At 35.3% G+C, this 12170-nt stretch overlaps 1 protein-coding gene across 1 annotated transcript in view; it reads left to right on the top strand.

Annotated features, from left to right (window-relative positions):
* Positions 1-12170, top strand: part of NARS2 (asparaginyl-tRNA synthetase 2, mitochondrial) — a 126724-nt gene that overhangs the window by 60686 nt on the left and 53868 nt on the right. The gene's annotated exons all lie outside the window — the stretch shown is intronic.

Below are 12170 nucleotides of genomic sequence, written 5' to 3'. Positions count from 1 at the left end.
AAAATTAACCCACAGGGCCATAATTAGAGACTTGTGGCAAATTAGAAAGTCTTAGAAGTCAGATTACATTGATTTTAGCCATTCTCAACCTTTGGAAAGTCACTATGCTACTTTCAGCCTGACTTTTCTTTAAAACAGGGAATTGGACAGGAAGGTCTTTAAAGTCCTGTCTAAATCTGTAATTCTGTGGGTAGTATCTTAATACTGACTCAAGTACTGAGCCTCCTTTACATATCTTTGTTTTCTTATATAGAGACTGAAACTTAAAAATCTCTTCAAGAAATGGCTCCAATGAAAAAAGGGAATCTTTATGTGTTTCCCATTATTTTTGAAATGCACAGGTGGGAAAACTCAGGGGAAATAGAATAGTGTTCACGTGTTTTTTTTTATGTACTTTACTGGCAGTATGGAAAGTCAGTGGTGGAGTTAGGTAAAAATGGCGGAGTAGGCATTTATAATTGGCTATATAGCATATTAAGTTTAATTTAAAGAAACTGAATAATGGATATATGGAAATTTTTTGTGATTTTTTTTTTATACATCTGAATTTATTTCAAAATGAAAACAAAAAATAGTCATTGATAAAAAAAAAGATGATCTTGAAAATAACATATACTTAGATTCTTTTCTGATTTACCTTTGAGGCAGAAAGTTATTTGATAATTCTAATAACCACATAATTTGACAATATTATCTGAATACTGTGCTGAAAAACTATTATATCATCCTAATAGCCCTGTGAGATTGTAGGATTTGAAGAGCTGTATGTGGGAAAGGCCATGGCAGACATGTCATGGAAAGTTTGTTATGCCTGTCAAAGTGTAATTTTATTTTTTAATTTTAATAATTGTATTCCCATTCTTCCATCCCTCTCCCTTTTGTCAACCATCAGTTTGTTCTTTATATCTATGAGCCTGTTTCTGTTTTGTTTTGTTTATTCATTTGTTTCGATTTTTTAGATTCCACGTAAAAGTGAAACCATACGATATTTGCCTTTCTCTGACTTATTTCACCTAGCATAATACCCTCTAGGTCCATCCATTATGTCACATGTGGCAAGATTTCATTTTTTTTTTTTTTTTGCTGAATAATATTCCTCTGTGTGTGTGTGTGTGTGTGTGTGTGTGTGTGTGTGTGCGCGTGCACATACACCACCTCTTCTTTATCCATTCATCTATCAACAGGCACTTAGGTTACTTCTGTATCTTGGCTATTACTAGTAACGGTGCAGTGAATATAGGGATGCAAATATCTTTTCAAATTAGTGTTTTTGTTTTCTTTGGATAAATATTTAAAAGTGGAATTTCTGCATCATATGGCAGCTCTATTTTTAATTTTTGGGTAATCTCCATACTGTTTTCCGTAGTACTTGTTTGTTGATTTATTGATGATAGCCATTCTGACAGGTGTGAAATGATATCTTATTGTGGTTTTGATTTGCAGTGCCCTGATGACTAGTGATATTGAGCATCTTTTCATATATCTGTTGGCTATCTGTATGTCCTCTTTGGAGAAATGTCCGTTCAGGTCTTCTGTCCATTTTTTAATTGGATTGTTTGCGGTTTTGTTTTTTTTTTCATATTAAGTTGCATGAGTTCCTTATCCAGAGGGTGCCAGAAAAATGTATACACATTTTAAAAAAGGAAAAAAACTATTAAAATTGTAATACTCAATATATACTGATAACAAAAGATGAATACAAGTCATCTTGTAGTTACAATTACAAGAGGTGCTCAAAGTGGTTACCATCAGCATCCAGACACTTCTGATTACGGCGAACTACTGCTTGAGCAGCGTTGACCGAAGTGTCCACTTACATACATTTTTTTGGCATCCCCAGTATATTTTAGATATTAACCCCTTGCCAGATATATCATTTGCAAATATCTTCTCCTTTTTAGTAGGTTGTCTTTTTGTTTTGTTGACAGTTTACTTCGTTGTGCAAAAATTTTTTAGTTTGGTGTAGTTCCATTTGTTTATTTTTTCTTTTGTTGCCCTTGCCCGAGGAAATATATCAAAAAAGAACAATGTCAAAGAGTTTACTGCCTATGTTTCCTTTTACAGGTTTTGTGATTTCAGGTCTTATATTTAAGTCTTGAAACATTTTTCTGAGTTTATTTTTGTATATGGTATAAGAAATTGTTCCAGTTTCATATTTTTTCATGTGTCCACTTTTCTCAACATCACTTTTTGAAGAGACTGTAAAGACTGTAAAGACCCCATTGTATATCCTTGCCTCCTTTGTCATCGATTAACTGACCATTAATTGATCAGTTCTTATGCCTGTCAAAGTGTAATTTTAAAAAATAAAACATGACTTACTCAAATATAAAGTGAACATGTATCAAATATTTTACTCAATTCATTAATTAATGAGGCCAAGTAAAATAGTGCAGCTACTTCAAAGAGCATTTGAGGAGCTGTGTATTCATAGACAATTTAATAAAGGAATTTTAGAATAAGATTGCTAGGTTAGTTACAAACTAGTTAATATCCTACAGACCAATAAACACTAACCTTTGAAATTTTGTCTTCTACCTGACAGAAATGATTTACAACCTTACTGGACAAAATCTACAAGTTAACATATACCTTAACTTAATCTGGGATATTTAATTCAATAGTAAATAGAATAATGGAGCAAAGTACATTCCCTAAGTAATTAAATAACTTCTGAGAGGATCTGTGTCTCCATATTACATTGAAAGGACAGGCTGTCTATCTTTTGGCCTTATATCCAGGTTTTGGATAACCTTTCTTAACAACCTTTCAATATTCATTGTTTTATCTATAAAATTAGAGGCAAGGTATCTTCCCTTCAGCAGTGTCATAATATGTGAAAGGTGTAAATTTACCAAACATTTGTTTCTGTATTATAGTACCCTTAATGGATTAACTATGTCCCTTCTTTCCCAGTAAATTGCAGTGAACCACAGAACACAGTGTACAGAGAAACTGACAGAAGATTAAATTGGCAGAATATGAGGTTTTGTATTTTTAATGTGTTATGAAGCATTTCTAAGAATGTCAGTCAAATGTTCCTACTTTAATATGCATAGTTCTAGGACTGTTAATATGCAGTACATCATATTTCAGATTAATGCATGAATAATCTCCAATAAGGAATTGTTAGTCTTCTTTCCCTTAGCTTTGTTTTTCTGTAATTTTATTTAACAGACTTTTTTTTTAACAGACTTTCAAAATTGATTAAATGATAGTTAAATTTAGAAGGTTAACATTTTCCAAAAAGATATATGTATAGATTTGGTGGGTTTATAGTTCCATTTTGAAGTTTAATTTTGTTGTTTTTAAATAAATTTTCTATTTTTGAATAATTTTTAAATCCAGAAAAGATGTGAAGATAGTGCAGACGTTTTTCATACCCCTTACCCAGTTTTTCCTGTTGGTGACATTACCGTGGTACGTTTGTCCAAACTAAGAACCCAACATTAGTATATTACTATTAACTAATTTATAGGCTTTGTTTAGATTTCCCCAGTTTTCCATCAATGCCTTTTTTCTTTTTCCAGGATTTTACCAGTTCAAGGTACCACATTATGTCTGGTTGACATGCTTCCCCAGTCTCTTCTAGTCTGTAACAGATTCTCAGTCTTTCCTTTATTTTCATGACTTGTAAAATGTATCTCAATCTGGAGTTGTCTGATGTTTGTGTCATAATTAGACTGGAGTTATATGGGTTTTTGGAAAGAATACCCCAGAGACGAAGTGTACTCATCACATCATATGCATATCAAGGGGGTATGTGATAGCCACATGGTGATTACCCTTCATTACTTGGATAAGGTAGTGTTTGCCAAGTTTCTCCACTGAAAATGTGCTATTTTTTCCCTTTCTCTATTTTTTGGAAGTAAGTCACTAAGTCTAGCCCACCCTCACTGGAGGTGTGAGTGAGGGGTTGGGAAGTGGGAGATGGAATTAAACACCACCTCCTAGGAGGTGGGAGTATTCCGAATTCTTCTATATGGAAGATTTGTTATCTTTTTACCCTAGTATGTTTATTTATGTAATCAGTTATATCAGAATGGATTCATACATATTTATTTTATCATTTGGGTTATACTTTAATTCTTTGTTACTTATTTTGTTGCTCAAACTGTTGTAGTTTTAGCTATTGGGAACTCTTTAAGGTTGACTCTTGTATTCCTTTGACATGTCCTCATCCTTTTGTTTTTTGAGCACTTATTCTCTGGTACTGTACGATCCCCCAGATTTATTTATTTGTTTGTTTAATTTTAATTTTTTACAATTGAACCTATACTGACATGATCATCAGTCAAAGCCCATAGTTTGCATTAGGATTCACTCTTGGTATTGTATATTCTATAGGTTTAGACAAATGTATAACGACACCTCTACCATTATAGTGTCGTACAGAATCACTGCTCTGAAAATCCTCTGTGCTCCTCTTATTCATCCGTCCCTTCCCCCCAACCCCTGGCAGCCGCTGATCTTTTTCCTGTCTCCATAGTTTTGTCTTTTCCAGAATGTCATATAGTTGGAATCATATAGTATGTAGCCTTTTCAGATTGGCTTCTTTTACTTAGTAAGATGCATTTAGGTTTCCTGCATGTCTTTTCATGGCTTGGTAGCTCATTTTTGTTTTGCACTGAATAACATTCCATTATCTGGATGTACCACAGTTTATTTATCCATTCACTGACTCTCAAAGACATCTTTGGTTGCTTCCAAGTTACGGTAACATCCCAGGCTTATTTTTCAATTTTCCCTACTGTAGCCCTAGAGTTAGTCTTTTCTCCAAAGAGCCCTGGTTCCTCTTGTGAGAAAATGGTATTTAGAAATCAAGATTTAATCACTGGGTACCTTGCTGCTACTAAGGGATTATTACTTCCAAGCCCTCTCAGTGCACAGAGCTATTATATATTTTTAGAAATAAGAGAAAGCAAACTGTTTTCATTACCTTCGCCTATAAATATAATTTATAAATGGGATGTTCATTCTGAGAGAAGTAGAAATGTTCTAATTGGAAAACCTACAATTAAGAAATGTCATGTAATAAAATTTTCCATTTCTTGTCAGTTAAAGCCAGAACTGGAGGAAGGCTCAGCCTAATGTATTTGAAAGAGTTTTTGATTACTATTGTTTATACACACACAGACACATACATATATGTGTGTGTGTGTATATATATGTATGTGTATGTGTGTGTGTATATATATATATATATATACATATATACATATATATATATATATATAGTTAGTTTTGTTTCTTTTGGTGTTTCATTACAGGTGTTTTTTCCTTATGGACTTTGAAGTCAAGGATAAAACTGATGATTTCCTCTTGAGCATTGCTGTTGGAAATAGAAATTGGTATGGCCTCTCTAGAGGAATACTCTTTTACCAAGAATTTCATTTCTAGAAATTTTTCTTAAGGAAATGATCTGACAACTCTGTAAAGACATGTAAACAAAAGTATTGAAAGCAACTTTACTTATACTACTGAAAAATTACTAACAACCTAAATGTCCCTTTAAGAAGATTGATTAATCCTCAGTATACCTAGAAAATAGGCATCACCATTTACCGTCGGGTATTATACATAATTTGCAGAATTGAAAATAAAGAGATTGTGAAAATCAACTTTATTAGAATTTTAATAAGAATTTAAGGGGAACAAACCCAAAATTTTAAAACTGCTTTATTGAGAGATAATTTACATACCATAAAATTCACCAATTTAAAGTGTACAATTCAATGGGTTTTAGTATATTTTCACAGTTGTTCACAAACATCACCATAATCTAGTCTAAGAATATCTTGATCATTCAAAAAGAAACTTTTTCCCACTAGCAATCACTCCCCATCGTCCTTCCCACCCTAAGCAAACTACTTTATGATCAATCTATTCTATGTCTCCATGGATTTGCCCATTCCAGATATTTCATATAAATGAAATCACACAATATATCGTATTTTGTGGCTGGTTTATTCCACTTTGCATAATATTTTCAATATCTGTCTATATTGTAGCATGTGCCAATACTTCATTCCCTTCTATTGCCAAATAGCATTCCATTATACAAGTATATCACATTTTTTTATCCATTGCAGCAGGTAATGGACGTTGGGTTGTTTCTACTTTTTGGCTATTGTAAGTAAAGTTACTATGAACATTTGAGTACAAGTATTTGTGTAAATGTGTTTTCATTTCTCTTGGGTGGGTACTTAGAAGCGGAATTGAGGAGTTGCATGGGAAATTTAACATGTGAGGAACTACTAGGCTATTTTCCACAGTGGCTGCACCATTTTACAATCCCACCAGCAATGTGTAAAGGTTCCAGTTTTTCCACATCCTTGCCAACCGTTTTTGTTATATATCTTTTTTATTGTGCCACTTTAGTGAGTATAAAATGGCGTCTCATTATGGTTTTGCTTTGCATTTCCCTAATGACTAATGATGTTGAGCATCGCATCTTTTCATGTGCCTGTTGGCCACTTGGGTATCTTCTTTGGAGAAATGTCTGTTTATATCCTTGGTTCATATTTTCAGTTGGGCTATTTGTCTAATTATTTTGTTGTAAGAGTTCTTCAGTATTCTGGATACAAGTCCTTTACCAGATACATGATTTGCAATTTTTTTTTTTCTATTCAGTGGGTTGTCTTTTCATTTTTTTGATGATGGTGGCAAACCCAAAGTTTTATTTTTCTGAAATTTGAGAGTATCCCCCCCCAATAAACACAGGCCTTTGAATGTAGCTGTTTATCAACTGCCATGCATGAACCTGGAACATATGCATATTCTGGATTTCAAAAACACCTTTAATAGTTTCTAGCTTATTATTACTTCTGGTTCTTATACTAACATCATCAAAAAGTAATACTTTTGATAACTTTGATAACTCATAATTTTGTTGAGGAGAGTGTGGCCATGTTTTTGCTCTATAATTACAAAACATTTTTAGTTTTAGATTCATAAACACTCATTTCGAATGATCAACTCAGTGAATTTTTTTCGTTTCTCCATGATATCTTTCCTTCCAAACACCTTTGTATACATACCTGTCTTCAGCATTTGTCTACTTATTAACCATATCAAGTAAATTTTGGTGCAAAAATATCATAAATAGTGTCCATGTTCTTATTGCAAATTGTTGCATGATGAAGTCTTTACTATGGAATGACTAATTGGAAAAAAATACCATATATACATTTTTTGCCCTTAGAAATGTATTATTCACTTACCAGTTCTTGAGTTTGAGAAAATTCATTTAGATATTTGTTATCTGAAGTGTTATAGTGTGAAATTTCACTTATATGACCTATTTTACCATCATCATTAGAGATTAGATTGTTACTGCCTCTTTGCATTCATTTCCTCATTTGTCTAATATTTATAAAGCACCTTTATCATTTTCCTTCTCTTTGTCATTATGAATCAAAAGTAAAAGTTCTCAATTCTCAACTATGTTCTCTGAAAACTACAAAAAAACCCCCAAAAACCTACAAGAGTGGTGTCTCCACTACTACTGGTGTAAATGACTCATAACTTCATTCATTATCACCTTATCAGTTTCATTATTTGTAAGACACAGCCAGGACATGAGCATTTCAGGCAAATTGAGCAGCAAGTGCAGAGGCTTTTTAGAAGAATATTTAGTTTGCTTGGGTACAGTACAGAGAATGTGAGTATTTGGAGTAACCAAATGTTAGGTATGGCCAAGTGAATTTGATGGAAGTGGTTAGGTACCGAAGGTTATAATGATAAGGAATCTGTGCTTCGGAAAGGAAAGAAGTGAGGAAATAGGAGTAGAATGTGCTGATGGAAAAAGTGGTGGATTTAAAGAATATAAGGTCTTAATGAAGAATTGTTGGTGTGGAAGTACTAGAGTAAAAACCTGGATGAATATGAGGTGATGGTTAAAGAATGCTGTTGTGAAATTCATATCACTAACATGGAATCTCTGCTCGGCTCCACCGGTAAACTGAAATGCTTATTGTCTTCTCCAGTTGGCTGTTGTATAACCATCTCAACACGTTCAAAACTAAATTTATACTCTCATTCCCTGAATCTGCTTTTGATTTTTTTTCCCCTTCTAAATTCCCTTTCAGGACATGCACTACCATCCATTTGTCAAAGCAGCTATATGGATATTATTCCAAATTCTTCTTTTTTCACACCCTTTGCATTCTGTCAGTCATTTCCTTCCACTTGCTTTGCTTCAGCTATCCTAAACTGCTTATAATATTCTAATCACATCATATAATTTCACATATTTGCCTTGCTTTGCATATGTCCTTTTTTTACTTAGAATGTCCTTGCCCCACGCCTTTATCTAGCTAATCCCTGGCCATCAGGCTAAACTCAGTTTAAAAATGATCTCACCCAAAATCCCCACCACCATCACATCTTTCTTATTAAATACCCTTCTGTATGTCCAGGTTGCTTTATTCTAACCTATTCTGTGCCTCTGGAATCACTGAGTTTTTTCCTTTATAGTTTAGACTCTGAGCTTTTGAATTTGGGGATTGTGTTTTATTTAATTTTGTAACTCTATTACTTAATACAGAATAAAGACTTAAATACCTGTTAGAAAAGTGTTTGTATCAATTCTATTTATTTAAAAACTTGAAATTATATATATTTATTTGCTTATCTTCCTATTAGCCTGTAAATTCCTCAAACTATATCTGTTCTTCTTTATCTCCTTAGTTTCAATTACTACCACTTGCCTGATCCAGGACTCAAAAATCAATCTCAATTCAGTTGAATATTTGTAGAGAGCCAACTGTGTACCAAACACTAGGTTAGATGCTGGGATACAGAAATGAATAAGACAAATAAGATCCCAACCTCCATGACTCTACACAGTCTAATGACTGTGACAGGCATTAAATAAGAAGGTAGAAATGTGGTAGCTGTTATAAAAAAGATTGTCCTTAGGGCAAGAAGAGCATATGGCAGGGGAATTTCACCTTGTCTAAGTTGAAGTGGATTTAGAGGTAACCTTATCAGTAGAATGATTAGATGAGAGTGCATTTTAAGTTGTCATTTATATTTAATGACCACTGTTATATTTAGTTTGGATTCTATTGCTTTTCTATTCTTGGAACAACAGAAATCAGTTAATATTTTTCCCCATTATTATACAGCATTTTATGATATATAATCTTTTAGTTATATCCCAGTATGTTATCTATATTTGGCTGTGGAATGTCTTTTGGTACTTTACTGTCATGTTTGTTGCTATGTTGTCTTTGAATGAATTATATTTAGCCAAATGATCAGAAGCTAGAAAACTATCTAGCTTCTTTGTCCTGTTTCTTTATCCACTTCCAAATACTTAGAATATTTTATTAAACTTTAAGTGAAGTGCATGTTTGTTTGTGTCCTGTCTGACTTTAGGACACCAAAGGTACCTGGACATTATGGCCTAAAGAGCTGGGTGAAGAAACTGAATATGTTTAGCACAGGAAAGACAAAGGGGAGACATGATTTGATCGTTGTTCACATCTATTTGGTGGGCTTCTCTGAGAGCCATGTATGCAGATGAGTAAATGATTTTTTTAAAACAACTTTTTTTTTTTTTAATTTATTTTTAATTTATTGGGGTGACAATTGTTAGTAGAATTACATAGATTTCAGTTGTGCAATTCTGTATCACATCATCCATAAATCACACTGTGTGTTCACCACCCAGAGTCAGCTCCCCTTCCATCACCATACATTTGATCCCCCTCACCCTCATCCCCCACCCCCCAACACCCTTACGCTCTGGTAACCACCAAATTACGTTCCCCAGATTAATTTTCAAACCCCGTGGCCATCCTGTGGTCACCGACTGCCCTCCAATCCCCTCCCCCCCCCCCCCCCCCCCCCCCCCCCCCCGCCCATCTAGCAACCCTCAGTTTTTCCTCATTGTCTCCCAAACTGTTTCTGATTAGTTCATTCACTTATTCTTTTCTTTAGAATCCGCAAATAAGTGAGATCATATGGTACTTATCTTTCTCTGTCTGACTTATTTCACTTAACATAATGTTCTCTAGATCCATCCATGTTGTTGCAAATGGTAAGATTTCTTTCTTCTTTATGGCTGCATAATACTCCATTGTATAAATGTACCACAGTTTCTTAATCCAGTCATCTACCGATGGGCATTTTGGTTGTTTCCATGTCTTAGCTATTGTGTATAGTGCTGCAATAAACATAGGAGTGCATAGAGATTTTTGAATTGAAGTTCTGGATTTCTCCGGATAGATACCTAGGAGTGGAATTACTGGATCATAAGGTATAAAACAACTTTTTTGAGATATAATTCATGTACCGTAAAGTTAACCCTTTAAAAATGCACGATTCAGGAGAATTATGTCATAAAAATGGCGATGTGAGGTGAGCCTCTTGAAATCACCCCTGAAGCTTATAACAAATTGAACAACTATAATTCCACAAAGGACTCCCTGCACAGCAGACAGGCAAGACTAAGAGACACACCAAATGTGGGCAAATTGGGCGAGTGGGGGAGAAGGGAAACGGGAAGTGCGGAGATGCGGCCACACGAGCACAGGGTGCAGACTCAAGCTCCCTGCATTCCAGAACTACAGTAGTTGTGGGAGAGGGAAGAACTGGGACTGCTAGCACTCCCTTTGTAGCCCACAGTCCTGCCGGAGGGATCAACATATAACACAGCTGAACCCAATATACACAGCAGAGACCTCAGAGCAAAGACTGAGAGAAGAAGAGTGAAAACAGCAGATTAAGTCCTCACTGCCAAGCAGAGGATGGAAGACTTAGGTGTGGAGCCTAGCCGATCCTTCCCTACCCTCCTAGAGATCGCCCCACCACCACCCTCCCAGTGCTAGAAGCAGAACGATAGCAGTGTCAGATCAAAAGAAGAGAATATTTGCAGTTCTGAGAAATGTGGCCCGCAGCCACCAACTGATAGCCCAACTAGTTCTGGCGAAGGGGAGGGAGCCCTGGGGACTGTGCTGGAGGTCACCGCCATTGCTCTGAGCCACCTCTCACAGCCCACCCTGCCCCTGCCCCCACCTATCTGGGCAGATTCTTGCAGGAGTAAACAGAGCTGCTGAAACACACAGGCTCTGAAACTAGTGCAGGAAGAGCTTTGGAACTTCAGAAGCTTTCCACACACCCTCTCCCCACCCCCCATGCACTGTGACCCAGGTGAACTGTTCACAGAGCAGAAGCCTGCCTTCCAGGGAATCCCCTCATTGTGTGAGAAGCCGGAACAGTGCAGAAAAAAATACAGGACTACAGTGTGTGAGAGTATATAAGGCTGCAGTTGGAGAGAAAATAAAATATTCTACCAACACCTGCTGGAAAACAAAAGAAAGACCTCTTTCTGTCACTCTGTTGCAGAACCCCCTCCTGTAGATGCCTACGAAGAGAAATAATAATTCACTAATTGCCATGAATAACCAGGGTAACAGGACAGCTCAGAAAGAAAATGAAAAGTCTCCAGAAAATGAACTTGAAAGACGTGGAAATATGTGACTTAAATGACAGAGAATTCAAGATTGTGGTTCTTAAAAAACTCGACGAGATGCAGGAAAACACAGTTTAATGAACTGTGTTTAAAGGCAGTTTAATGAACTCAGAAACACAATCAAAGAACAACATGAACATTTTACCAAAGAGATTGAAATTTTTAAAAAGAACCAAATAGAATTTCTGGAGATTAAGAACTCAGTAAAAGAAAAGAAGAATGAAATAGCCAGCTTAGGTAGTAGAGTTGACCAGATGGAGGAAAGAATTAGTAACATTGAAGATGGAAATCTGGAAATGACACAGATGGAAGAAAAAAGAGACTTAATACTTAAAAGAAATGGAAAAAGTCTACAAGGACTTTCTGACTCAATCAGAAAGAGCAATATAAGAATAATGGGCATATCAGAAGGAGAAGAAAGGGAGAAGGGAACAGAGAGTAAGTATATTCAAACAAATAGTTGACGAGAACTTCCCAAACTTGTAGAAAGAACTGGATCCTCAAATCCAAGAAGCAAATAGAACACCTGATTACCTCAATCCCAACAAGCGTTCTTCAAGGCACATTGTATTGAAGCTGTCAAAAATTAAGGACAAAGAAAGAATCCTCAAGGCAACCAGGGAAAAGAAGACGGTAACCTACAAAGGAAAGCCCATTAGATTATCATCAGATTTTTTAGCAGAAAGTC

The sequence above is a fragment of the Rhinolophus ferrumequinum genome, chromosome 11 (genome assembly GCF_004115265.2).
Source record: "Rhinolophus ferrumequinum isolate MPI-CBG mRhiFer1 chromosome 11, mRhiFer1_v1.p, whole genome shotgun sequence".
Taxonomy (NCBI): Eukaryota; Metazoa; Chordata; class Mammalia; order Chiroptera; family Rhinolophidae; genus Rhinolophus; species Rhinolophus ferrumequinum.
Note: the sequence above shows the minus strand (reverse complement) of the source record. Positions and strands in the feature narration are given on the sequence as shown.